The sequence below is a fragment of the Cebus imitator genome, unplaced genomic scaffold, assembly GCF_001604975.1.
Source record: "Cebus imitator isolate Cc_AM_T3 unplaced genomic scaffold, Cebus_imitator-1.0 Scaffold246, whole genome shotgun sequence".
Lineage (NCBI taxonomy): Eukaryota > Metazoa > Chordata > Mammalia > Primates > Cebidae > Cebus > Cebus imitator.
The window spans coordinates 2,218,858-2,246,326 of record NW_016107561.1 but is presented as its reverse complement, the minus strand read 5'-3'; the positions used below and the strand labels follow the sequence as shown (position 1 = coordinate 2,246,326).

The 27,469-nt window shown below is 39.8% G+C and overlaps 1 protein-coding gene and 1 long non-coding RNA gene across 2 annotated transcripts in view; one reads left to right on the top strand and one right to left on the bottom strand.

Moving 5' to 3' along the window:
- Positions 1-24,051, bottom strand: part of LOC119466970 — a 25,663-nt gene extending 1,612 nt beyond the window's left edge. Inside the window, exon 1 of the long non-coding RNA XR_005195480.1 lies at positions 23,907-24,051. This is a non-coding gene — a long non-coding RNA (uncharacterized LOC119466970). The remainder of the gene's footprint in view (positions 1-23,906) is intronic.
- The window catches only part of MACROD2 (mono-ADP ribosylhydrolase 2), a 1,539,224-nt gene that overhangs the window by 413,870 nt on the left and 1,097,885 nt on the right, over positions 1-27,469 (top strand). The gene's annotated exons all lie outside the window — the stretch shown is intronic.

Sequence of the window (27,469 nt, the reverse complement as noted above, 5' to 3'; positions counted from 1 at the left end):
AAAATAAGAAACAAAATCAGCACTAGCAATGACCTGGTTTTTATGTAACACTTCCTATTAGCTTGCTTCTCTTTTTGAGAACAGGATTTAGCAGAGATATCAGCCAGTCTACTAAGACAATTAAAATTTTTATTGAGAGTAAAAAAATGTCTAATATGCCAAAATATCATTCAATAATACAATTCTGAAACTAATGTCATGAATTAGGTTCAATAAAAGAACGAGGTTTTTTTTTGTCTCCAAGTATAACGTGTTATTTCTTTCATAAGTCTTCTCAGGACTTAAAACTGCTTCTTTGAAGTATTCTTTAAAGCTTTCAGCCTCTCTTGTCATGGCTACAGTATTTGTTAATTAATTCAATGAACATTTTTGGGGTGCTGAGGTAAACAAATAGATTGACATCTGACTTTGCCATTGAAAAGTCCTCAAAAGGAAGTCTAACATGTAAATATGGAATTGTACGTAATGTGGTAGTGAAGTAGGAGGAGGGACTTGACTCTGGAGGTGGGACTTGGACACTGGACAAAATTGAGAACTAGCTAAAACAGGACCAGAGTAGAAGCCATTTTCCATAAGACACACCCACCAGTGTGCCGTGTCAGTTTACCATTGCCATGGCAACATCTGGACGTTACCATTCCTTTCCATGGCAATAATCTGACAACCAAGAAGTTACCACCCTTTTCCTAGAAAGTTCTGCATAATCTGTCCCTTAATTTGCATATAATTGAAAGTCTGTATAAATGAGTGCAGAACTGCCCCTGAGCTGCTACTTTGGACACATTGCCTATCAGATAGCCCTGTTCTGTAAGGAGCTGTGCCTCTGCTGCTGCTGCTGCCATACACTGGTGCTTCAATAAAAGTTGCAATCTAACATCACCAGCTTGCTGTTGAATTCTTGAATTCTGTCCTGGATGAAGCTAAGAACCCTTCCGGCTAAGCCCCAGTTTTGGGGCTTGCCTGCCCTACGTCAGTAAGTGACAGAGCTTACTATGTGGTCCAGGAGGGGAGTGATCAGTCTGTCTGTGATGCCGAAGGGGGATTCACTGAGAAGGAAATTCACAAAATTCACAAACGAGGCTTTGAAATGTAAATTAGAATTTGCTGGGTCAAAAATGGAGAAAGTATGACCCAGGCATAAGGAATCGAAAGTGCAAAGACAAAGAAGGAAGTTAGGAGATTGTACAAAACTAAGTATGACTTGTAAATGGCTGTGAAGTGATGGGGAGTGAGATAAGAAATGGGGGAATTGTCAGGGACTAGATGATTAAAGGGCTTTTCATGTCCAGCAAAAGAGTTTGGATTTTGACTGTTGATTCCCATTTGTTTATTGTTCATCTGTTTTTGTTTTTGCCTTGTATTCGTGATTTTGGGGACACTTCCCCTTTTAGGCACTTGTTGAAAGAAAGTGCAAGACCTTCTCCCAAGAAAAAGATGCACACATAGTTACTTTTGAATACAAACATATCCATGAACTTGGAACCCAAGTTTCAAACCACTACTAAAAGTCACTATAAGTCATTGATAATATGAGCAGAGAAACCACATAATCAAAAGTGTATTGTCAGCCAGGCACAGTGGCTCACACTTGTAATCTCAGGACTTTGCAAGGCCGAGACCACTGGATCACCTGAGGTCAGGAGTTCGAGACTAGCCTGGTCAACATGGCAAAACCCCATCTCCACTAAAAATACAAAAATTAGCTAGGTGTGGTGGGCGCCTATAATCCCAGCTACTCAGAAGGTTGAGGCAGAAGAGTTGCTTGAATCCAGGAGGCAGAGGTTATAGTGAGCCAAGATCACGCCACTGCACTCCAGCCTGGGTGACAGAGTGAGATTCTATCTCAATGACAAAAAAAAGTGTATTGTCAGCCCTGGCACGGTGGCTCACACCTATAATCCCAGCACTAGGCGGGAAGACCACCTGAGGTCTTCCTTCTCAAACAGGAGTTTGAGACCAGCCTGGCCAACATGACAATTCCCCATCTCTATTAAAAATACAAAAATTAGCCAGACTTGATATGAAACACCTGTAGTCCCAGCTACTCGGGAGGCTGAGGCATGAGTATTGCTGAATCACTTGAACATGGGAGGCTAAGGTTGCAGTGAGCTGAGATCATGCCACTGCACTCTAGCCTGGGTGACAGAGCAGACTGGCCAAAAAAAAAAAGAAAAAGTATAAGAGTGAACCTTGGAGGAATGTGGAGAATCTATTAGAACAGAAGGGATTCATGTTAGGAGAATATAGGAATTTATTTCAATATTTCAGCCAAGAGATGAAGGTCTACGATAAGGTGGCAGCAAATATTTGTTTTTAATTTGGTTCCTGCTTTGTGTTGTCAGTCTGCTTATTGGGACAGTCCTAAAAGAGTTAAATGTGTAAATGGTGTTATTACTGAAGTCATGATTTCAGATACAAGTGCAGCTTCATGAGGAAGGATGAAGCATTCCGAGGGCAGGATGGGTTTGAAGTGCCTATGGGTTAGATCACTGCAGGTACGGATCAGCAGGTCAAAAGATATGTCAAATGATTTTAAAAATATTCTGGATCACTACATAGAGGTGGTAGATTTAATAGTGTGGGAAGATGAGATCTCAGTGGTGAAAGAACATAAATTAAGGAGAGTTAGAGGCAGCAGGCTGGAAGACTGGTGGAGCTTGTTCCCTGTCTCAGGGATTTTAGCCTTAACTCTCTTGTTAACTACTGCTCTGTGTTGGAACCAGGTTTGCGAATGATCAAGCCACTGAGAGATTTCTTTCTAAGAATGAGAGCCTTCCCAGGGCTTTGATTCTGGTTAAGTGAAAGAATGGAGAAAATAGTAAATTTTAAGGAACAATTTGATGGATGTTATTAGGTCACAGACTTGACATTCATAAAGCTTATAGGCCTATCTTTTATTGCAAGGTAAGTGAGATTGGGTAAATTACTACCGGGATTAAAAGTGTGACACTGACGGTGGATAATACTTGTTACTTACCTTTCTGAACCTCAATTTCCCTGTCTGTAAAATGAAGTATACACACCTACTCAAAGAGTGAAGCAGAGAGGACAAGATAACCTATATAAGCCACCACAGCTGCTGTGCACAGAGGCTATTGAATAAGGAGTCAGGCCTGGAAACGCTGAATTACTCTTTAACTTTTCTAATAAACTTTACAGTTCTAACTAGTCAATGAATGACCTATTTTGATTCTCAGACCTGCCAGTGCTTCTACCTATCTGAAAACACAGGAATTGGAAAATCTGTTTTAGAAATACATTTTATGTTTAGCTAAATTTTTTCCCCTTTCTCTATGATCTGTAAGTATGGGGTAAAACAGTAGATAGTATTGTGGTCACTTTAGAATGTTCACTCTCTTTGGGAATTAAAATGTCATTACAATTTCTTGAACTAACTGTTTTATCCTACAGCTGAGTACAGTGACAGCTCAAATGTGGCTTCTTGGGCATGCATTCTTTTCTTGAAAACCTCTGGAATTCTAGCCAGATCATGCTAATGAGACTCACGTAGGCTCATCAAAGTCTCACTGATATCTTTTCTGTACTTGAGATAGTAAACTCTCTTTGAGAATGTTTGAGCTGGAAGGGGAGGACTTCAGAGTTCATTTAATCTGCTTCATTCTGGAGGCCACAAACTATTCAAGTTTGGTGTGCTCAAGACCTGATCACATTTTCCTCTCTATTCTTTTATCAGAGTTAAAAGAATCTCAGCTATGCACATTAATACAGAGCCCAGTTTGTAGGGAGAATTGGAAACTTGAAGTGGGGAAGGAAGATTGGGGAGCAGAATTACAGTGTGTTATATAGTACTGCAGCCCCTCGGGGGAGCTGTAATTAATGTATGCAAGGAAAACACTGCAAGGAAACTAATTTAAAGAACATACTGAAATAATTTTCTCCTGGCTTTTCAAAATAAATAAAGAAAAAAAGAAATCACCATCAAGTTTTGAGGAAGCACGAATTCCAGCAGAAAGGAAATTTGTTGAGAGCCTGAGAAGGGGCTGCTAATAATAGCTGGTTAGAATGTAAAGCCTCTTTTTAACTTAGGCTTCCTCCACCATTTGTCAGAACTCTGTGGTCCCTGATCCATTTATTAAGCATTTCACATGCGTGTCACTCTCACTATGGGTGAGAGTTTTGTTACAACCCACTGACTGCTCTGTCTTTGCATCTTGGAGACTCAGTTCTTTACACCAGCTGATGTCCCACTAGCCTTTTCCTTTCTGCTCTCCTGCTTATCCCTTTTGATCCTAAGCTTGGTAGGGAACTCCAGAGTTTAGAATGCCTTGTGATGGCGTGTCACTTGATATCAATGCTGTGAATTCCCAGTGCTCCCAACTTTTTGTCTATAACCCCTAAGAATTTCATTTCTCAATCCAATTCAGTACACACATACATATGTGACTGAAAATTACAAGCTCATGAAAAACATCCTATGTGTGATATGCTTTGATACTTTTGCATCTTTTTAACTCTATTTCATTTGTCTAGGAACAACAACAACAACAACAAAAAAAAAACAGATGGAAACTCATTGAAGAGGGCCATTTGATTCTCAGTTTTAACCACAATGAGTATGCTTCATACAATGAGGCCTTCAGACCATCTGCAACAAATCACTTGAAGGTATCTGGGCCTGAATCCTGCCCTAGACCTACTGAATGAGAGTCCGTACTGGCAAATTCTGGAAATCCATAGTTTAACCAGTTCCTTGGTGTGGATTTAAATGTCAAAAACTCTTTTCTGATCTTAACATCTTAACATTACTCACAGAAAGCTATCTCCTTTGCTAGTTGATTTTTTTAAACTCTTTTGTGTAGCTATCAATGGCTAAAGCAAGGGCTCTCATCACTTTCTTTTCCCCTTCTAGAGAAAGGGTCTTGCTCTGTTGTCCAGGCTAGAGTGCAGTGGCATGATCTTGGTTCACCACAGCCTTGACCTCCTGAGCTCAAGTGATCCTTCTGCCTCAGCCTCCCAAGTAGCTGGAACTAGGGTGCATGCTATATATTCAGATAATTTTTTAAATGTTTTGTACAGACAAGATCTCGCTATGATGCCCAGGCAGGTCTCTTGGCTGCAAGTGATCTTTCTACGTCTGCTTCCTAAAAAATGCTGAGATTGTAAGTGTGAGACACCAGACCTCACCAGGGTTCTGATCTCTGAATTCCCCCTTCTTCCCTTCTTCTTGCTGATACAGAAGGTACTAGAAACCTTGAACGTCTAGTAATAACTTATATGCCAAATGCTATTCTAAGTGTACTATATGAATTAAACCTCACAACGAACAATGTTTTGTGTGTAGTACTATTAACTCATTTTACAGATGGGGAAACTGAGGCATGAGGAAGTCTAATTTTTCTGAAATTACATTGTAAGTAAATGATAGCACTGGGATTCAGATCTAGGCATTCTGACTCTAGAGCCCATAATGTTGACCAACACCCTCTCTGATTCTTCACTTAGCATGAAACGGGAGACAGGGATTAGCCCTGTATGTCACTGAGAGTCTTTGATGATTTCACTAACCTACAGTGTACTACAGGAAGTTAAATTAAGGGGTCATGTGGTCCCATCTCTACTGTGTACCCCATCCTTGGCTTTAGGGATCTGATGATTACTCTTCCCCCACTTGTCTTAAGGAGGGAGAGTAGCAGCTTTCTGCTGTTTTCTCTGGCTTTGACTCATTGTCTCCTGTCAGGCTAACATCACTCAAGCCTATAATAAAATTCAAATACAGCAGACTTAATACTTAGGGTTGATTACATCATATGACAAATGCTTTTATGGATCATTAAATTTATTGTATCTAAATATTCAAATGATCCTAACCATACAAATGATTCTGACAAGACAAAGGGATAATTTAAAGTATATATTTAAAGCAAAATGGCCTTCAAAAGTCAACCCTAAGGAAACTTTGTCAAGTTTCTTGTTGGGGCATTCCAGCTAGGCTTCAAGAGAATTTTCTAGCATTTCCTCTAACACATGCCAGGGTACGAGGAGACCAATAGTCAAGAGTTGAATTCTGAAGAATGACTTCAGACAATAACCACTGAAGCCGAATTGTGACTGTTGAACAGGCAGAGAAATAAGGAACAGGCTCGTGGTCAGAGAGTTCAACATATGTGAAGACTAAGGCATGAAAGATCATGTTGTCTTCAAGAGCTGGAACTGAGAGAAGGGAAAAAAATCGCGTGAGGTGAGACAAGGAAAGACTGAGTTGAGTTGAGTAGTTCCTTATAACTCACAAACTCAGGTCTAGTCTTCTCTGCTCTCAGCTGTGTATGAAAGAGACCTGTCAGCATCTTACTATGGGGGCTCATCCATGCCCTCAGTTTAAGACACTTGCCCCAGCTATACTCCAGCCTTTTAGATGGCTTGGGGCTTGCGGCTGGTTCATACATGCAAAGTATCTAGAAGTACTTGCCAGGATGGGTACACAAATTCTCCCTCTCTTCTATAACCCAGCTCAGTTAAGAATAAAGATGAAAGTGAGGGTTGTGATAGCTGAGAACAAAAGGTGTGTGTGTGCATGTGTGTGTGTGTGTGTGTGTGCATGCGTGTGTGTGTGCATGCGTGTGTGTGCGCATGCGTGTGTGTGCGTGTGTGTGCATGCGTGTGTGTGTGTGCATGCGTGAGTGCATGCGTGTGTGTGTGCATGTGTGTGTGTGTGTGCATGCATGTGAGTGTGTTAGTATATGCGTCCCTATGTGCATGCACTTAAATATACTTGTATGTGTATGATGGAAAGATCCATGTTTTAGTCAAGAGACTAAGATAGAAAATGAAATAGAAATGTTACAATTTTGTTTCTTCTTTCTGTTCTTTACCTGCTGTGTGTTTTCTCAGTGCTTGAACCAATAGGCCTTTAGTTACTATGGTCATTATAATGCTAAAACATTATAATCCCAACACTTTGGGAAGCCACAAGGCAGGAGGACTGCTTGAGGCCAAGAGTTCGAGACCAGCTTGGGCAACATAGCAAGACCCCATCTCTACTAAAAATTAAAAAATTAGCCAGGTGTGGTGGCACATGCCTGTAGTTTCAGCTACTTGCTAGGCTGAGGCAAGAGGATCATTGAGCCCAGGAGTTTCAGGCTGTAGTGAGCTGTGCACTCTTGCCCTGATGACAGAGTGAGACCCTGTATTAAAATATATTTTTTAAAAAAATGTATAATTCCATATGAGACTAGCCCTCAGTGTGCTTTCCCAGCTGCCCTACCCCCACCCTATATCAGACTATGATTTGTACTATGTTTCTTCATATTTATTTTGAATGTTAATAATGTAACCTTATATTCCCCTCGTTAGGATACTTTAGAGTTTGTTTAATGCACCATCTTGGGGAAGAATTAACCAACAACCAAGATTTGAATAAAGCTTTGTCCTGGGCCTCCTTGGGCCATAGTGCCAGGCAGCTGTAAGTGGTCCTGGAATAATTTCTCTTTGTTTGGCTGCAGATACCGTATAGTCTAAGCAATTTGCAGCCTTCCTTCTATAAGAGCTGTTTCTGAAAGGAAATTCCCCAAGCCCAGCACTTCTGGGTATCTTTGCTTCAGCTCTGAAGCACTTACTCTTTGCAGCTGAAATATGGAGAACTATTGTATTTTTTGTTCCCTAACTCAGAGGAAATATTCAGGGAATTTGCTGTAATAACTGATGTGAGTTGGAGAGTTTGATTCCTGACACAGAGTGGAGGAGAGCATGGTGAGGGGACGTTTCATTCAAGATTGTTCTGTTAAGACGGAGGGAGGCAAACTGCTCACAGTCTCGGTCAAGGATAATTTCCCTCGGGATGTTTAGAGTGTGGTAGTAATGCATATCTAAGTTTATTTATACCAGTGTTTGCAAAATTCCAATCTTGGGATCGAACTCCAGATCATAGTGGCCAAAGACACCAACTTTGCTTGTGAGCGAGTTGGATAAAGATTTATGTAAGAGCTTTGGGGCTAAGGGAAATAAAGCATTGTCTGAAGGAGGAAGACTTTGCCTTGACAAAACATTCTCTTACAATGTGATTCTCCTAAGAAACTGTGAAAGAGCAGTTAGGGACCCATCCACACATTTTAATATTTGAAGAGTTTCAGACTGACTGCATGTTTGACAACTAAAGAATTTTTATTTTTATAAGAATTTATCTATAAAAATAAAAGGATATCTACTTTCTCTAAATCTATACATCTAAGTTTTAAAAATGCAGCTTCTCTTTAGCTTTTGCTAGCATATGCTGTCAGACTCATTCATGCTGCCAGACTCATCCAAAAATTAATTCTTCTAATGCATGCCATATTTCATGTTGTTTTGGCTGCTTTTGTACATTCTGAAGAAAACAGCCAAGATAGTGTTTTTCTTTTCTGATTTAATGTATACATGTGATAGAGAAACGTAAGCATGTTGGACTCCCAGAGGATCAAACCTAGAATGGCAATAGATTCGACTGATTTTTTATAAAAGAATCCTATTTTATGTAATCTAGACAGTAAGGTACACATGCTTGGATTTAAAATATTGTGTTTTTAAGATCTCTATCTAATTCTTTATAACCATCAAGAAATGAGACTATGTGTTGTTGCAGGAAGTCTTACTGCAAACACATGTATATATTTGTGTGTGATTTGTACATTTGGCTCTAGAAAGGTGTCACAATAAAGCGGAATTGAATTTAGCCATGGCCCTTACAAGTGTGAGTCAAGTATGAATAAGACGTTAATGAAATCAGCACAGTCTTTAATGGCATTCTGGTGTCTTTAAAAGATTGCCATAAAATAAAGCTTAATGTGTCAAAATGAAAACCCCAAGTAAGAGAAATGTGGGAAGTTCAAGGAACAGAAACTATTTGGGGAAGATGATTTGAATGTCTTCCAAAACCTTCGAGAAGCATTAAGCTCAAGCTCAGCCCTTTATCTTTGACAAATACCACACTGTGTATCTGCTTGTTATTTCGTGGTCCTGTTGCTCCTGTCAGCTTGTTAAATGGAACTCTGGTTTCAGTTGGGAGATGATAATGTGGTAATCTCTGTGCTTTGCTCGCCTCAACGTCCAGAGGAGCGGCTGTGCCTGACTGTGTGAGGCCGCCCAGTGCCAAGGGTAACCACTGGCACCTGCGCTGACGGCAAGCAGTCTGCAGCAACAGATTGAAAATGTTCTTTTCAGATCTTTAGATTGGAACTTGAGCTTTACTTTTAAAAGTTTTATGTCCACAGCACGGTTGACAAAATAAATTACTAAACCAATTGCTTTGGGAGCTTCCAAGCCGTGACATTAAGGTAGCTACGAGTCATCATTCTTGACGAAAGGCGAAGGAGCAGCTTCAGAAGTTGTGTGTGTGTGAGGGCGGTTGGGCGAAGTGTGTAAGCCTGCAGACCTATGGTAAACAGGTCTCATTTCTATGCTTTTATTTTCAGGAAGGGGAAAAAAAAAAAAAGCTGTGTATTTTCAAATTCAGACTTATTTTAAATTAATCACGGGGAAAAGGGTACCCCATTTAACGACAGTGTTTATTCTCACAGAGAAATGTTTGTAGTGAAAATGCAAAATACCGTTTCTTTTCTCTTCTGAAGTTCCTCATCCTGCGGTGCCCACTTTACCCCCAAGCAGAGAATGGAGAACAACGCCAAAGGCAGCATCATGAAACGCAGGGCTGTTAATTCCCAACTGCGTCAGAGTTCTACCCTCCTTCCCATTTGGGGAGCTGAACTAAGCCATCAGCACTTTCCTTTTACACTCCCCCTGGAATATAAGTCCTGACAAAATTAAGGGCTTTATACCCCTGAAGCCTCAGAAGCTACAGAGTAGGGTGAGGGTCAGAGTGGGGTTGAAAGGATGAGAAATTCATAGATTAAAAACAAAAATTTTGGAGAAAAATCCAGGCTCTGCCAATTACTATCAGCGGGACCTAAGCTAGTTACTTTAGACTTCTCGCCCTCTGCTTACCTGTTTCTGAAACAGAAATGATCTTATCTACCTCATGTGCTTGTTGGAAACATATAAAACAAGATAACTTCAGGAGGAAAGTGATTCATATCCGCAGTGTTGAAATGGATAAAAAATAAATTAGATATGTAAGTGCATAGATGATAGATATGTCATAAAACAAAGCAGCAAAATGTTAGCAATTGTAAGGAGAGACGTGGGTGTATGCATGTTTGTTATATAATACTTTCAACTTTTCTGTACATTTGAAAGCATCTTAGGAAGAAGCGATTTAGCAGGGCAGGTCTTTTCCATGTAAGTATAATTTCTGCATTCCTGCCTCTAGTTAAATTCCAGACCTAGGCACATGGCCATACTGAACCTCAATGGAGACTGGAAAAAAAAAATGTCCTTTGCATGGATTTCATGGACCACTGTCAGCCCAGCTAAAATTTAGCGATTTCGTTTCCAAGGAAAAGAGATATTAGGGAAAAGTAGGCACCCTGATTGGTCACGCAGATTTAACTCTCTGTTAAACATACTGTACGCCAAATCACAGATGGTGCCATTCCTATGAAGGAAGGGAAGCGATGCCTGCTCCTTTCTTCCTTAGGGTGGAGTGTCCTGCCAAGTCTCTGTCCTTCCCTGGGTGACCCAGGGGGCTGATTGCTTCCATCCCTGCTCAGCTGCTTTTGCATTTCCGTGGCAGCGTTTTACTCCACCCTCCATCGTGCATCCTAGATTCTCTCCAGAACCACTCCCAGTGGAGGCCTGAGGTCAGCTTTTGTGCGACACTGGGGTCTCTATTCTTCCATGTATTTAAGCTCAAAATGTTTCCTTATGGCGGAATTTTCTTAAAAGTCTTCAATATGTTAACTCTTTGAAATCACTGCTGTGTGAAGATAGCTGATTGTTCCGTGTGGGTCCTATAGGAAGGAGTTCTGTTGTTTATGGTTCCTCCGCATTGCCTTCTTGGTGGGCATCCCCTATGAAGCAGTACAGGGAGGCCTCCATGATAGTGCAGGCACTTGGCCTTTGATTTCCATCCAAGGAACTCCCTCCACCTGTCTATGAGAGAACTGTTGTGGAAGCCCACCGGGACCCCTGTGGAAGACCAACACATAGAATGTACAGAGGAAGACGAAACTCCAAAACACACCAACTTCAACAAACACAAGACCACAAACAGCAACACTGAGAACAGGCAGCTCATCATGGAGGAGAACCAGGACAGAATTACATCTACAAAACCCAAAAGAAGTAAAAAATTCAAGAAAGACCAGTCAATGGCATCTGAAACTACTCAGTGGCTACAAAAGATAAGGGCTGGTTGTTGTCCTTTAGTCGGTGATTTTAAGGAAGAGCCATTCCAGAGAAACAGGGAGGGCAGAGGTCAAATTTCACTAGGATGAAGATGACAAACAGGTAAAGGAGGGAAGATAGTAACTGTGTAGGGATTCAACAGCCAAAAGAAGGAGAGGTTTGTGGTCACAAGGGTAATGTGGTATAGGGAAGGGTTTTGTTTTTGCTTCTATTTTTGTTTTTGAGACAGGTTCTCACTCTGTTGCCCAGGCAGGAGTGTAATGATTTGATCTTGGTTCACTGCAGCCTCAACCTCCCTGGGTTCAGGTGATCCTCCCACCTCAGCCTACCGAGTAGCTGGAATCACAGGCACACATCACCATGCCTGGTTAATTTTTGTATTATTTTTGTAGAGATAATACAAAAAACGTTTTGCCATGTTGCCCAGGCTGGTCTCAAACTCCTGGGTTCAAGTGATCTGCCTGCCTCGGCCTCTCAAAGTGCTGGGATTACAGGCAGGGTCACCTGGGCTAGAAAGGGCTTTTCATGATGAGAAAGGTTTGAGTGTGATCAAATGCCGATAAGAAGAAACCAGACAGAAGAGAATGGAAGTATCTGCTAGGGAAAGGTTGCTTAGAAAGAAGGTAAGATGAGGCACCCTCCAGGCAACTGGAGGAGGGATTGGCCTTGGCTAAAAAGACTCCTCTTATGTTGGATAGGAGGGCAGGCGTATGCCATGGTTTGCATGTAGGTCAGCTGGCAGAGTAGAATTGTTACCACTTTATTTAGTAAATGTATTCCTCTAAAGTCATCTGCAATCATATCACATTAGCTCTTTTTGTGACACTGTTGTTTTTTTCTGGAGTTTATTAGCAAATGACAAATATTTCATTACTTCTACTAAACAGTGTCTCCTCTATCCCACACTTAACACATTTCTGAAACCAAGTTCAAACCCTAACATTTATTTTCATTGAAGGTCATACTATTAGATTTAGATCATGTTTCCAATTTATCAAAATCTTTTTATATTTTAATTGAACTCACAACATATCACTGATGTATTTCAGTCTTGTGTTGCCCATACATTAAACAGTCAGCTGTATGTCTTCATTTAAAGAACTGTCTTTAGCTCTATTTTACTTTTATTTCATCAACCACTCTCTCCCGTCACCCCCTGAGACTCAAGGGAAGAAGAATTAAACTGAACGCTTTGATGGTAACTGATAAAGCCTTTTGTCCTAAGGAGTCGTCCCAAATTGGATTAAGTGGATTCATTTGTGTTTTGTGGTGTTTATATTTGAGGGAGACAAGGATGTGAAAACTCTCACTCTGTGTTCGTTCTCACAAATAGATGGATGCTGTCACTTTTCAAGGCTTGTCCATCTGGAATGCATCACAAACACATTGCTGGGAAAGTAAAAGTTGCAGAAGGAGCCTCGTTTTCCCCTGGAACTGTGAAATTGAATGGCCTAGTTCCCTCCTCCATGTTGTTGTAAATTCACAGGAGTGTAATATAAGCTACATTTTTAACCATTTGGGATAGCTTATGATTGAATAATGCTTCCTGCCAGACATGTTTTCCCTTTATTTATCACTTACTTTCTCTGTAATTTCAGCAACAGCCCTTGCTGATTATGAAAATGACTCTAATTGTTCAACCTCTCATAACCACATTGAACTACCAAAAACAATCTATCCGCTACTTTGAAAAGCTGTTAAACAGGCAAGCAATTTATTCCTTCCTTCTTGCAAGCAACCCAGGAACAGGGCCACTTTCTCTTTGTTCCTTGTGTTGCTTTGGAACCATGAGGGCCTCTTTCTAACTTAAATCAAAATCTGCTTGTTCCTAACTGCTGCCTTTGCAATCAGTAATTTGACTCAGTGGGCTTAATTCAAAGCAGGCACATTCTTGAGACGATTTGTCAGTCTTCCAGGAGATCAACTCGAACAACAAAAACAAACACAAGCCCTAAATTAAACCAGATAGGGAGGAAGAAACGTCACTGAATGATGAAACAAAATAACAAGAAGAGTCAGGAGAAAAAAATTGAAAATATTTCAAGGCTCCACCTGCCGTGGCCCCATTAGCCCCTCCTTTACCTTCCTGTCCTGGAGGAAATCAAAGCAACTCCTATGAGCAGTCATTCTAGTCAGCAGCCAGACTTCCTGAGCCTGCGGAATCTAGCTGCTCCCACCCTGCCCCCGGCAGGTGAGCACACCTGGGATCGCTGCAGGCCGGCTGCCTAGTGATTTCTCTGCATCTCAAACAGCTGGCGGCCCTGCAGAAACCGCTTCTCTTTGCTGGAATAAAGTAGATGAATTAATTCCCTTTTGAATTAACCCTCGCCTGGCTCCCCTCAGCAACTGCTGGAACTGGGATAGAGAAGGAGTTGGCAGCTCTCTTAGAAAACCAAATAGTTTTCCTTGGTGATGTGCTCAACTTTCTCTTGCCCCAGGCTTAAAAATACAGGCCCTGTCTTTAACTATCCTTGTGTGAATAACCAGCACTCAACAAGATAATAGTGGGTTAACATAAATTGTTACAGAGGCACTGCAAATATAAAACAGAGATGTCCCCTGGGAAATCTGATTTTATATAATGTTTCCTAAATGTAAATAGGCCAGAGGGTATTCCTTTCTGAATACCTTTTAACCAGATACCTTGGAAGTCTATTATGTATTCATTTTAATTTCATTAAAAATATTCTCAGGTTTTAAGTGTGAGTTCTCATTTAATTTTTTTTTTCTTTTTAGAATAATCTATTGAAGATAGAGATTTTTTTCAAGATATTTGTAGATATATCTGAAGTATTCATGATTTATATAAAATGTACAGGTGAATATTTACTAATTTATCTAGACTTACCTTTTAGTATAGGCCTTCAGCATGTTATCATAGCTATGTGCAGTAAAGGTGATATTAAGTATATTTAATATTGCTACCATTCCTTCTAATCCTTGAATTTTCTCTGGAATAAAGCTCCAGTGTAATGAATGCAATTAATAAAAACAGAAGAGTTGTGTGTAACTGGAAAATGGGGGAATCGCTTTGTTCATTTATGGTAGAATACTTAATTGGGTTTCCTTCACACATGTACCAGAAGAAAGTCATTTGTTCTTCAGATTTCAAAATAATAACTTAACTTCAAACAATCCTCAACTTTTTAAAATTTTTAAGGAATTAAGGACAAGAAACCTAGATATGTTCCACAACTTTGGTGACAATAAACATGAAATATGGAATCCAATTTTTGAAGAAAGTAGCCATTCAACCTTTTAAACCATAACCATTTTTACATAATTTATGGACTTAAAAAAAAGCTGGTGAATCAACTCTGTGCTGTGATGTACATTACCAGTCTATTGGATCTGTGTATTGGGTGTTTAGGGAACATACTGGCATTATGGGCAATGCAGTTATTTCCCATGACATTTTAAAAATCCATTTCTGTATTACATATTCCAATCTAGTGAAAATTAGATCTCCTCTATTTAGATTTGGCATCCAACACTTGTTGGCCATGGCATGTGATGTAATTTTAAACTGCTCATGTACAGTTAGGGGGAGATTGATTTATAGCCGTCTTTGCCTGAGACAAGCACAATTTAAACTAATTCTTATTGATCCAGAAACATTTAAGATTGGTTTTGAAAATTCTCAAGAATAGAGAGCTTTGGGTACGTTTGAGCCATTTTGCTAAGCATAATTGTCATGTATATAAAAGCATGAAACTGTTCATGCTTACCCTTCGTTGCCTTGGCGTCTTTGTTAGTCATTGCATACCTAAAGGCTAATTTCTGCTCCAGATGCTGTGATGTCTGCCCAGCTGGCCCAGCTGTTAGGATATACGCTATTTGCAAATGGCAATATAAATAGCATATCCAGAATATTTTGCAGACTGGGGCTTTGCCATTAAAGCCTAAGATATATTTAGTGTCAGGGATAATTGTTTGGTATATTATAACCAGAATGGAGCTGAGAGAATGCGAATAGGTCTAGCAGAGTGACTCATAAAATAGCCAAATGAAGAAATTATTTACTCAGACATTTCCATATCATTATATACTGTGCACCACATACTGGATTTCCTGTGACTATACAATCATTGTAGGCAGAGTTTGTAAAGGTGTCTGATATTGCAGACCAAATTGCATCAGATTCTCTAACCAAGTCTCTTTTAGCATCTGAAGGAGTAGTTCTTCTAATTATTTTCTGATTGTGGAATAGCTTTGTCAGAAATGCTCAACTTGGACTTGAGAAGACCTGGGTTCTAAATTCTAGCAATTTCTATTATGACCCTTGACATTAAACAAATCTCCCATCTTTCCTAATCTTTTCTATTTCTAGTTTCTCAGTTTATAATATTGAAGATACCTTCAATTTAACTGTTTTTGTGCACTGTCAAAGAAAGATGCTTTATACATGGTCTAAGGCTATTTGCTTTTCAACTTTCCCCCAAAATCTTCTGTCTTTAGATGTATGTTTTTTCCTGTTTTTTTTTTTCTTTTTTTTTATTCATAAGGTGATTAGAATGCAACAATTACATGGCATCTTAAACACCTCTAATTTAGTGTTTCAAAATAGGACTTCTGTGCAAGGCAAAGAATATTCTAGAACTCAGTTCGTTTTTATATTCCAAATTATGTTATTATTACATCTAAAAAAACACTGGTATCTGCCCTTATCTGATTCTGAATGCTGCTAAAATATACTGCTAGACAGAAATTTTATTCATTAACTTTTTTAGATCTTAACCTTTTAAATGTACTGTATGTCCATTTAATCTACAGCTTCACTGTGGCTCCTAACAGGACACTGGTATCCACAAGGAAAAGCAAATGTTGATTTTTATCAATGTGGATGGTACCAGACTAAGAAAATTTCCATCTGGGCCAGGTATTCTGTCTTTCCAGAAAAATCCTCCAACTACATTTGTAATAACAAAGTCACTGAGGTAATTTCCTTTTATTGAGTGATTTCCTCATTCGGTAGGGATTTTAAAAGCCTAGGGCCATTGTGAGCATATGGTTCAGGAACATTATTTTAAAATGTGAATTATCAATGGAATTACAATATAATCTAAGTAAAATGACTTACTTCCTAAATGTTATAAATGTCAGCAGGATATTTCTACAAAAGCTTTTGCTTTTGAGTCATAGTTAGGAGCTGGAGATTAAAAGCTTTTCTTCAGCATTGTTAGAGCATGGTGCATCATTCTCAATTGCCAGCAGTCAGTTGTCTCTTGACACAGTTGATTGCTCCTCCCACATGAACCAGGTGATTCACTTGGATTCCTCCAACCTCACTGGCTGTTTCTTCCCAATCTCTTTTGCTGGTTCCTACTTGTGTCACTCCCCACTCATTACTGAAGAGCCCCAAAGTTCAGTCCTTGAACTCTTTACCTATCAACAGTCATCCTTGCTGATCTCAGCTAAATTCAGGGCTTTGTGGACTGATAAATTACAAATTTGTGTCTCCAGCCCAGATCTGTCTGCTGAATTTCTGACTTGTACATTCTACTGCCTACCCAGTATCTCCACTTGGATTGTTGGTGAACATCTACAATTTGTCATCTCCAAAACTTTCTAATTTAGCACTACACTCACTTTCAAAAAATACACACATACCTTCTGCAGTTTTCTGCCTCTTAGGTCACAGCACCTCTGTTCTTCCATAGCTCAAGCCAAAGTCTGTGGTGATGTCCTTGACTTCACTCTTTCTCTTGCTTTCTACATAAAGTCTCTTAGAAGATATTGTTAGTGCTGCCTTCAAAATATAGGAAGAGTTCAAGCAGTGCACTTCTTCTTTTTCTTGCATGCTTACTGCAGTGGTCTATCTTGTTGAAATATCTAAGATAGGTGACTGCATGGACCTCCAGGGCCATTCTTAATCATAGGCCCTTTTGCCTCAGGGTTTCCTAGGCTGGAGCCGGTGTGGAAGAGAAGAATCTCCATAAAAGAAGAAAATGATTCATCTTGTATTTCTCTGCAACTTTTTCACCAGTGCTCAGACTAAAAAGAGATAATAACTGTTGGTCATTAAAAAAATAATAATAATTTTCAATTCATGAGCAATCCTCTTTGGGTCTTTGGGGTCATATATAGACCACGATGAGCTAATTATCTTATATTGTATCTATTTTCAGCTGTTATAAAAGTGTTTTAAGTTAGACCAAGCCTATTTTTAGTTTGTGGAAAGTTAGCTTGTAACAAAAATCATGCTTTTCAAAAAAAGTTAAGCATATAAAAAAGACAGAAAAATAATACCATATGAAAATAGAATTGAAGGCCGGGCGCGGTGGCTCAAACCTGTAATCCCAGCACTTTGGGAGGCCGAGGCGGGTGGATCACGAGGTCAAGAGATCGAGACCATCCTGGTCAACATGGTGAAACCCTGTCTCTACTAAAAATACAAAAAATTAGCTGGGCATGGTGGCGTGTGCCTGTAATCCCAGGTACTCAGGAGGCTGAGGCAGGAGAATTGCCTGAACCCAGGAGGCGGAGGTTGCGGTGAGCCGAGATCACGCCATTGCACTCCAGCCTGGGTAACATGAGTGAAACTCCGTCTCAAAAAAAAAAAAAAGAAAATAGAATTGACTGGGTATGGCGGTTTGTGCCTGTAATTCCAGCACTTCGGGAGGCTAAGGCAGGGTGGATCACCTGAGGTCCGGAGTTGAAGACCAGCCTGGCCAACATGGTGAAACCCCATCTCCACCAACCAATACTAAAATTAGCTGTGCATGGTGGTGGGCACCTGTAATCCCAGCCATTCTGGAGACTGAGGCATCAGAATTACTTGAACCCAGGAGGCGGAGGTTGCAATGAGCTGAGGTCACACCACTGTACTCCAGACTGGGTGACAAGAGTGAAACTCCATCTCAAAAAAAAAAAAAAGATAGCCTGGTGTGGTGGTACATGTCTGTAATCCCAGCTACTGGGAAGACTGAGGCATAAGAATCACTTGAACCTGGAAGGTGGAGGTTGCAGTCATCCAAAATCGTGCCACTGCCCTGTAGCCTGGGTGATAGAGCCTCAAAAAAAAAAGAAGAAAAGAAAAAGTGGAATTGAATACCACTGATATGGGACGTCTAGACAATATCAAAGGAATAAGATGTGATTGCGAACTAGGAAAGAGGAGATGAGAGCAGTTATTTATCTAAGATCTCTTGTAGTGATAAACAGAATAAACAATCTCCAGTCTGCATCACCACACCGTAGGAGTGGGAAATAGAGAGACTCAGGCAAATATCTTGTTGGTCTCTTTATCCGACTTTAGCAGATGCTAGGATCTGGACTGTGAAATCTGAGACCAGTGCTGAAGAGACACAGATGAAAGTGAAAATGCTACTGTATTTTCTGTCACCCAATTTCTTGTCACAGTTAATGTCATTAAAACATATGAAAAATATGGAAAAGGCTGAAAGGAAGCTACCAATCTAATAAGATTCGTAATATAAATAACCCTCAGTGTGTTTTTATTCTGGATTGCCTTGCCTCTTTAGGCTCTGATATTTAAAGATGGGTTAAACATCTCCTTTTCAGTATATAAGGTATTGGCACTTTTTTTTTTTTTATTTACTTCTCTTCATAAGGCAGGTGGTTGAAACTAGGTAATGCTTGTCTTTTAAGGCCATCTTCAGAGAGACTCATTTTCACCAGGGGATGATCTGTGATTTTTTTTTTTTTTTTTTGTTTTTTTGTTTTTAAACTTATCGTCTTTTTTTCTCTTTTTCTTTTTTTTTTTTTTTTACCCTTTTCTCTTAATCCCATTGCAAAGATAGATGGGAGTTAACAACTCTGATTGAAATTATGCACATTTTCAAATGCTTTCTTTATACTTTTTAGCCTTCTATAATATAAGTAACATTGTGCTGCTATTGTATGAACAAATCCAGGAAAAAGAAACACCTTACTGTCCTAGACTGATCTTAGTTTCAGAAAACTCTACCCTCAGATAGTGGTTATACATAATACCCACTGTGTCTGATCACCAGAGTACTATTTTCTAAAGAAAAGTCCAGAGAATTTTCTGAAGGCATAACTTAATCATCAAATTACCAGATTTTTAAAAGCTATTACATGTTTCTATCTCTGTTCATTGATTCTGCCTGAGTCATCATCCTTGCAAAAGAATATGAAATTTTCCCCATTGGAAACTAGTAGCATACATATAGAAGGCTTAACTTGTAAAGTTCTCTGCACATGGGGCTCTTGAGCTGTTATATCCTGTAGAAACCCTGGCCATTCAGATATTTGTGATTCTTATTGCTTATCATGTACTTCACTAATGTTCCTTCTCTACAGAGAATGACAACATGCTCTGCTATGTTCATATGAACTTTTATGTTTATTAAATACATATTACAGTATTTGCATTCAAATTGGTACCTTCAATTATAATCTCTAAACAAGATTTCTTGGTGCATTTCATCGGAAGAGATGCAAAGAAAGAGATACAGGATATAGGATTTATCGATGGCCTAACTCACAGGGACTTATACAATATATTCCTGACCTCTCTGGTGGAGTCTAATGGAAATGGCTTCACAGACAAGCAGGACTGGGTTCCAGTCTTGTTTCTGTGACATACATACTGCCTGAATTTAGGCAAGTTCCTTGACTCTTCACATGGTCATTGAGAAAATGAAATAACAAATCGGTATCAGTAAGGCACGTAGGACAGGTAGCCTTTTGATGGATATTGCTTTTCTTTTTCCCAGACTACCCTGTTGCCATCTTCACACTTTTACCTAAGTGCAGAGTTTTTGTGTGTTGTTTTATAGGGCATTTTAATCATTTTTGTTAATTGAGCAGGTTTTTTAAAAATAGGAAGCATTATGTTTGAGTGCTCAAGCAGCTTTAGTATATGAACAAATCAGACTCAATATAGCCAGGCTAGAGAGATGACCTGCATGTATGGGGTGAGAGTGGAGTGTCACCGGAGGCTGATATCAGAGCCACCTCAGTGCTGAACATGATTTCAACTCTTCCACTTGACATGATTTGTTCTCCTTTTTTAAGAGGAAAAAATGCTCTAGCTTGCTATACCTTGTGTTTGCCAACCGTCTAGTGGGCTAGAAAAGTGGGGGACGAGGGAGCCAAAGGTAATGGCTAATTAGAAAATTTACTTGAAATGTCTCGAATGCTTCAAGAAATAAAATTAACTGACTTTATAACCATACCAAATTGATGATAATTATATTGGGCTTCCTGTGATTCCAGTGAATGTGGGTTTTAGCAAAATATACACACCCTGTTGTCAATTTATCCTTGCATTATTATGGAAGAAAATCTTGTAGTGTTCAATTGATTGTATAGTCATACCACTTAAATTTGTAGTTTCAGTGTAATCTTGCCTTCTCCTGTTTACAACTCTCTGAAAATAGATTGAGTGTGGATCCAGTACGTAAGTGAGATTGTCTTTGCTAAAAGCTTCTTGAAATCACAGGAAAAGGGGAAAAAATGTTGTTACAGCTGATCATTGCCAGAGGGTGAAAGTTCAAGAAGTAGAGAAAAAGAAAATCGTAGCATGTAATCAGAGTTCTCGGTTGTATGCCACAGAATCCATTCTATGTAGTTTAATCCGGAAACAAACAGGGATGAAACTTGAAAAATGCCCAGCCACAACACTAGACTGTCCTGGTAGAAGCACTACTGCTGTTACCCACATATTGTCACTAAGGACATTAAAGTCTAGGGAACAGAAACTCTGGCACGACTCCTCAAAAGAACCAGATACACTCCCCCCGAGCTTTCTCCCAAGGAGCCATTCTTTCATGCAGCTAATAGTTTATGTTGTTTGCATTCACCTTCAGTGTTCACACATTCGGGTTGGCTTGGTGGCTTCACATTGCGGGCTAGCTCCAGGGGAACCTGGGAAATATAGTTTTAGCTCTTTGTCTTCTATAGTGTAGCAATCAAAGTAAGCTAGAAGGGTGTTGGAATAGATGCTGGTTGAACTGCTTGTTAGTATCTTCTCCTGATGGAGTTGAACTGAAAGGTGTTAGAGGTATTGCAGTTACCTGTATGTTTGAATATTGTGAATTGTTTTGATAATGCAAACACACCCATATAGAACTGAAACTTACTAAGTCAGCAATTGGTCAGGGCAAGAGCTGCCTGCTTGGTTTTGCTCTCTCCTTACCTTAGATACTAGAGCTTTGACTAAAATAGGCAGGTAAGACTTACCTGGTCTAGAAATTCCTGTGTAGTTTTACCTTTCATAAAGCATTTTAAAATTCAGAAATTTGTGAAAGCAGTGAAAGTATTCGTTAGGAATGAGCGAACCTGTCCTTTGGAATGAGTACAATATTCATTGTACTAAATATTAACTATAATTATACAAAACAGACTTCAGTGGGCATACCATGATTTCAGGTAACAAAGTCTAGTTTCACTTCATGAAAGAATGGCTAAGGGAGCTGGGCATGGTGGCTCAGGCCTCTAATCCCAGCACTTTGGGAGGCCAAGGCCGGAAAATGTGTGAGGCCAGGAGTTCAAGACCAGCCTGGGCAACATAGTGAGACCCTATCTCTACTAAAAATAAAATATTAGGAAGGCATGGTGGCACACACTTGTAATCCTAGCTACTTGGGAATCTGAGACAGGAGGATCACTTGAATCTAGGAATTCAAGACGGCAGTAAGCTATGATCATGTCACTGCGGTACAGCCTGAGCAACATAATGAGACCTTGTCTTTGGGGGGGAATAATAGAATGGCTTAAGAAATATTTCTATTTCCATTTTTCTCTCTTCTAGATTCAACTTTGTCTAAATTCTGTAAGTCTGTTTCTAAACCTTGGCTATTTTTACTCCTCAGTGGTCCGTGTTGGAATGTCAATTTCTATTTTCAGAAGTTCTATTACTATATGTAAAACAACAACAAAAACCATTGCTCTTTTCTTCTGCACTTGATCAAAATTCTCTTTGAGGTATCCACATTTTACCTTAATATGTATTCAACTGTGCAGAATGCAAGTGACCAGCTTTACTTGTTAACCCAGGCATGGCTGTAGTCCTCAGAGCCTTTTAATTAGAGTCCATTCTTAGGATGAGGTGCTGCATTTTCTGCGATGGCACCCACTGGCATACAAAAGAAAAACTGAATTCTCCCGGTTGAGCAGTAACATGGATGCCATACTAAATTCTGAATAGACACACTCATGCATCTTCTTGTCCACCAACTACAGGAACGCAGGAGTTTTACTGCTTTATCCTTTTATGCCCAACACCCATCAGCTCCAGAGGCAGCTTGGCTGCATGCCAGTGTCAGTGGAAAATTAGCATTCTATCCTCACAGGCTCATATCCTTTGTCAAGTCACCAAACCTTCAGGAAAATTGATGAGTCATCTACCTAGATGTTTTTATTCATTTACAAGACTAACTTGTACAGAGTTTTCATTTTTCTTAAGGTTTTAGAAATATAGATAAATTATTAATGAAGGATTTAGAATTCACTAAGAATAAAAGCTATAAAAGGTAGTGATTTGAAAGATATGTGTAGTGCCAGAAGGTGTTTAATGGTTAACTGTTCTTAGAGGAAGCCAAAGGAAGTAGTAGGTAGGGAATTTGCCAAAAAATAACATAGCTGGTTAATATCAATGCTGAGATTGAAACTCAGGTCCCCTGCCTGCCGGATGGGGAATGTGTCAAAGGTGCTTGTTACCAAAGCATAGGTCCTAAGTCTTCATCATCCTATGTGAAGCATGTACATGATGCCACGTGCTAGCTGAGGCCATGCTCTGAAGGATATCTCCATGAAACAGCTATGAAAAATTATATAATATGGGCTACATTCCCAACCCACATCTTCTCAAATTCACTAGAAGCTGTCCATTTTGTTGACAAAACTGAATTTGAAGTATATGCAACAAATGACTTCAACATTATTTTCATGGCTAAAAGTACTTTAAGAGCACTCTTCCTAGGCCAGGTGCAGTGGCTCATGCCTATAATCCCAGCACTTTGGGAGGCCGAGGCAGCAGATCACCTGAGGTTGGGAGTTAGAGACCAGCCTGACCAACATGGTGAAACCCTGTCCCTACTGAAAATGCAAAACTTAGTTGGGCATGGTCGTGGGATGTGGAGACAGGAGAATTGCTTGAACCTGGGAGGCACAGGTTGCAGTGAGCCGAGATTGTGCCACTGCACTCCAGCCTGGGTGACAGAGTGAGACTACCTCTCAAAAAAAAAAAAAAAAGCACTCTTCCTGTTCTTAATGACTAGCTTTCCATTAGCTGCCACCAGCCATATTTGTTGCTTACACTATACGCATGTTTCTGTTTAGTTTGCTCTACTCCTTTGCCCTCTTAAGGGAAAAGCAAGGGAGGTTTATGAAGGACCTTAAAATGAGATAAACTAATTAATTTTTGACTTTGTATATTTTTCAGCAAAGGAAAACATTTCTCCACTCTCATAACACTTCTGATACTAAATGTGTGGATTTTCCACACGTTACCATTCTCATACCAACTAGGTGTCCTATAATCTAATTCTATTCTGCAGTTAGCACAGACCCCACAGTTTAAGGAATCAGTCCCACAGAATGCTCCACTTCAGATGCTAATTATAAGCCTGGGCTTCCTATACTTCTGACAGGCTGTAAATAAGAGGTTTCTCATGATTCCTTCCTTGGGTTCAATAATTTTCTAGAATGGCTCACAGGACTCAGGAAGGCACTTGACTTACCATTGTCAGTTTATTATAAAGGACACAACTCAGGAGCAGCCAGATGAAAAGAATGAGGTATGTGGGAAGGACCGTGGGGAATCCATGTTCTCTCTGGGCCTGCCACCCTCCCCACACCTCCATGTGTTCACCAACCCAGCAGCTCTCGGGACCCCTTTGAGTTTTTTGTGGGGTTTCATTCCATAGGTGTGATTGATGACATGGGCCGTTGGTGACTGGACTCTGGACTCATCTCCAGCCCTTCTTCCCATCCTGGAGGTGGGAGAGTGGAGCTGAAAATTCCAACCTTTAAATCACATGGTTGGTTCGTCCGGCAAGGGGCTCCCATCCTTGAGTCACCTTATTAACCTAAACTCAGGTATGGTTGAAAGGGGCTTATTGTGAGTAACAGAAGATGCTCTTCTCACCCCTATCACTTGGAGAATTCCAAGGGTTTTAGAAGCTCTTGTGTCATGAACTAAAAGATGATCCGGTCACCCCTATCACTTAGGAATTTACATGAGTTTTACATGTTTTGCGTCAGGAACAAGGGCAGAGGCCAAGTGTATATTTTGTATTAAGTCACAATCAATAAGTACTTTATAAAAAAGTAAATTTATATATAAGTAAACATAACTGCACATTTCTTGCTTTCACAAATTTTGTTGTCAGTATGGAATGATCTCTCACCAGTTATCAAAATCCAGAGTTGAGTTCTTACGTAGGGAAAAATGGGAAGTAGAGGTTAAAACATGTATATTAACAGTGGTGTAGACTCTGGACAACCATCCACGTTTGACTTCCTCCATTTCTGACCTGTGAGGTCTCAGGCAAGCTACTTGACTTCTCTATACCTTAGCATTTCATCTATAAATTCAGTATGTCACAGGGATGTAACATTGTTGAGAGATTGAGATGGTCCATGTCAAGTGCCTGCCATGACACCTCCTCAGATCTGGTTCTCAATAACAGTATTAAACATTTGGTCTGGGCACAGTGGCTCATGCCTATAATACCAGAACTTTGGGAGGCCAAGGCCAGAGGATCACTTAGGTCAGGAGTTCAAGCCAGCCCAGGAAACATAGGGAGATCCTATCTTTAAAAAAAAAAAAAAATTCTAGCTCCTGTTCCCATGTTTTCATTCATTTAAACGAATCATGGCAAAAAAAATTTTTAAGTAAAAAATGTTTTAAAAATTATTGCAATTTTTTGTAAGTTAAAAAAAAAAAAAAAAAAGCCAGGCATGTTGGCTCACATCTGTAGTCCCAGTTTCCCAGGAGGGTCATGCGGGAGGATCACTTGAGCCTAGAAATTCAAGGCCAGCCTGGGCAACATAGTGAGACCCTATCTTTCAAAAAGGTTTTCCTTATTCTAGTAGAATTATGAACGTTTTCTTATTCAGAATAAAATTTAGGAAGCAACCAGAAAATATATATAAATATTGTCATACCAGGCCCCTGTTGATTTCAACAGGGATAGCTCAGGAAGAGACCCAGAGCCAGTGAATGAGACATGAGGTTTATAGAGGACTTACATACAGAGCATTCCAGGAGTGGAAGGCTGGACAGGAAAACCACTAGCATTTGTAAAAAGCATGCAGATTATATAGCATTTTCTCTTAGTAGTCTTCACCAAGCAACCTCCCTTTAACCCAAAACAAAAGGCCCCTGATCTCTGTATAGTCTGCATTCCAAATGACGGGCGAGGGGTTCAGATGTTCTTCATAGATAAGGAGTGAATCTCCAGCTTGACCACTCCTGGATTTTCTCAGGGTATGCTTGAGTTATTGCTGTCAGGTTCGTCTGCCATACAGACTCACAGCATGATTTTCCTCTAAAAAGCTTGATGATGCGTTTTGGTAAACATTGTGAAGTTTTAAGTGGACTTCAATTCGTTTTTAAAAAATAAACATACATGAATAAATATAATACTTTCCACATAGCTTTAAAGCACTTATATATCCCTGATTTAAAAAATTAAAAGGTCAGGTATGGTGGCTTATACCTGGCCTGAAATCCCAATGCTTTGGGAGGCTGAGTGGGGAAGATCGTTTGAGGCTAAGAGTTCAGGACTAGTCTGAGCAACGTAACAAGACCATGTCTCTTAAAAAAAAAATTAGCTGAGTATGATGACACATGCACATGCCTGTAGTCCCAGCTACTTAGGAAGCTAAACTAGGAGGATCACTTGAGCCCAGGAGTTCGAGGCTACAGTGAGCTATGATTGTACCACCGCACTCTAGCCTGAGCAACAGAGTGAGACCCTGTCTCTTAAAATAATCAACCAAGCAAACCAGAAAACAGTTAATAATCTAGGGCTTTACCTACCTGGTAGGACATAAGGAAGCATAATAGAGAAAGTTCCTGGAACTGCCGTTCCTCTGCTTCTGTGTGGGCAAACTCTCTATGACTTATATAACCTTCCTCACTTGCTTGAGACAAGGGAGCTGCTGGGAGTTCTTGTCAGAGGTTTTGCAGAAATTGCCCACAGCTGAGAGTTTCTGATTTAGAGTCATTGTTCCAGTGAATGGAAATGAGCTGAAGGAACAGTGGTGACACTCACTTTCAGCTAAGAAAGGAGACCTGCCCTGGGCACAGCGGAAAAGCCCAGCCTTGAGCGTTACCCAGCTCCTTTGACCGTTTCTCTCCAGAGCCACGTCTGTCTTTCCCTCCCTTCTTCTGCAACACACAAAACCTAAAAGTTATCCATCTTTCTTCTTTGCAGATGGAAGTCCATATAAACACTTCCATTTCATACATACTCAAATTCCAAGTGATCTTGAAGGACCACTTAAAGTTGAAGTTGAAGTGGCAGAGAGAATGCCGTGCTGATGACAGTTGGATAATTATATAACTAATTTCTGGCAACATTATAATATGATGCCAGGATGTCTTTTTTTTTTCTTTTGTATGAAGAAAATATAGTGTTGAGATTTAAAAATAAGTATTAAGGAAATGGAGTTTTCAGAGAAAAACTCTTCTAACCTCCTTTTAAAAAAAAAAAAATTCATGAGACGTTGTCAGGGTTGTCAACATCATGCTTTATGGCTTTTGAAACCTGGGCTTTAACACAAAATTTCTTTTAACATACTGGGGATTATTGTACTTTTTGGATAATGTTGAGGTCTTATTCAAAATTCTTACGATCGTAGAAACAGATAATATGCTATCATTATCTGTGACAGGATAGGAAGAGGATGGGAAGGATAATTAAAATGCTGGGATTGGCTCTTTCAAATTGTGTTCTCTGAATCTTAGCACAGATATAAAATATTGGAATTTAAACTCTTAAGATATATTTTTAAAGTTTCCAACCAGGTGTCATGACTCAGGCGTGTAATCTCAGCACTTTGGGAGGCCAAGGTGGGAAGATCAGTTGAGTCCAAGAGTTTGAGACCAGCCTGGGCAACATAGAACTCGGATTTACAAAAGATAAAAGATGATGTGGGAAGATCACTTGAGCCCAGGAGATCGAGGCTGTGATGAGCCATGCTCATGCCACTGCACTCCCGCCTGGGTGACAGAGTGAGACCCTGACTCAAAAATTTATCAAAAACAAAAGGAGAGTTTCTATTAGAATAAATC